The following is a 1,760-nucleotide window of genomic DNA, read 5'->3' as shown; positions in this document are numbered from 1 at the left end:
GAGATAAAAAGACCCCCCCAGCATGCAACTGTTTTGCCAGCCGATGTCAATGGCATTGTAAGGGCCAGTGCTCCTAAGGTATGTGATAACTCCAAACAATAACAGCAGAAAAAGTTTTGCAAGTTTTAAATGCAGGATTAGCATCTTTATCACTTAATACACTCAGACCAGTTGCTGTTGAAATTTGATTTTTATTATGACAATCCCACTTTAAGGTGGACAAGGCAGTGATCATCTCCTTATTGTACTATCCATCTGCTGTTTCATGCACTGGCTTTACCTATTGAACGCACATATTGCTTCTCTGCCTTTTGGCTAAGATCAAGTGTAGTATCGGTTTTTTAGGTTTTTGGGGGGACCTGGAGGGATGGCACTGTGGCAGGGTGGCCCTTCTTGTCGTAACTCCCCAGAGGCTAATGAAATGGATCTATACCATGGTCGAAGCTGAAAGGCTGAGGGCTTTGCTTAGGCGTACTGCCCCTGGAAGTGGCGCTCCAGGTGCACCTGAAAAAAATGTGGCAGATCCCAGGCAGAAGTAGGGTGCTTTGGTCTGTACTGCCCATATGCATAGCCGACTAACGCAGCTCCCCCGGCCTTTTGGCTAGGGAGAGTGCAGAATTTTTATCACTCCGGCCGCAAGGTCGGGGCCAGCTTGCTGGCACCGGGGACTTGTCCCCTGGGGACTTCGGTTCCCACCCGACTCCCTCTCGGGGAGCCACCTGGACCACGTGGACACGGTTGCCACATGGCCAGGCCCTTTGGGTAACCACTGGGCACATCGGGATCCTCCAATCCTTCGGGTGTCGGAGGACTCCAGGATCCTTCAACCCCTCGGGTGTTGGGAGGATGCCACCCCCTGAGCCGATGGCAAATGGGGGAAGGTTCCCTTCGGGGAACACTTCGGGGAACACCGGAAGGGCCCTGCTGTTTTGTGGGGCCTGGGGCTACTCATGCACGTTTTGTGGGGGTGCTTTAGGGCACTCACGCTTTTTCCGTGCATGGGGCTAATAGCCTTGCTTACCCGGGACTCCTGTATGCAACAGGAGCCAAGAAAGCTTAAAAAAATAAATAAAATAAAAAACAAATATGGTTGTTCAGCCTATTGGCCACGGTATACAATTGTGTTTGCACCCTACTGGAGGATCATACTCATATCCCTGATTGTTTGTATTTTACTTTTGTTTTAAAACCAATAAAATAATTTGTAAAAAAAAAAAAAAGTTGATATTTCCCCACTTTGTCAATAAAATGCATTTTTTAGACCCCAGCGAACAAGAAAATACACAAAATACATTTGATAGTAGACATGTCACAAACCTCCGATTTTCGATTCGCGAACCCCGTTCACGAACTTCTGCGGAAGGTTCGGTTCGCGTAAAAATTCGCGAACCGCAATAGACTTCAATGGGGAGGCGAACTTTGAAAAATAGAAAAAATATGCTGGCCAGAAAAGTGATGGAAAACATGTTTCAAGGGGTCTAACACCTGGATCCCCAGGTGGCGGAGTGGGATAGACACCAAAAGTCCCGGGGAAAAATCTGGATTTGACGCAAAGCAGCGTTTTAAGGTCAGAAATCACATTGAATGCTAAATTGCAGGCCTAAAGTGCTTTTAAACATTTTGCATGTGTATACATCAATCAGGTAGTGTAATTAGAGTACTGCTTCACACTGACACACCAACCTCACTGTGTAACGCACCGCAAACAGCTGTTTGCGTAGTGACGGCCGTGCTGGACTGGTGCGCAACAAGGCCAGAAT

General features: G+C 47.6%; 1 pseudogene; it reads left to right on the top strand.

Moving 5' to 3' along the window:
• The first annotated feature begins 295 nt into the window (after nt 1–295).
• Nucleotides 296–364, top strand: LOC137505843 (U2 spliceosomal RNA; annotated as a pseudogene).
• The last annotated feature ends 1,396 nt before the right edge of the window (nt 365–1,760 follow it).

Source organism: Hyperolius riggenbachi, chromosome 4 (genome assembly GCF_040937935.1).
Source record: "Hyperolius riggenbachi isolate aHypRig1 chromosome 4, aHypRig1.pri, whole genome shotgun sequence".
In the NCBI taxonomy this organism is placed as follows: Eukaryota; Metazoa; Chordata; class Amphibia; order Anura; family Hyperoliidae; genus Hyperolius; species Hyperolius riggenbachi.
This window is presented reverse-complemented; position numbering and strand designations above follow the sequence as displayed.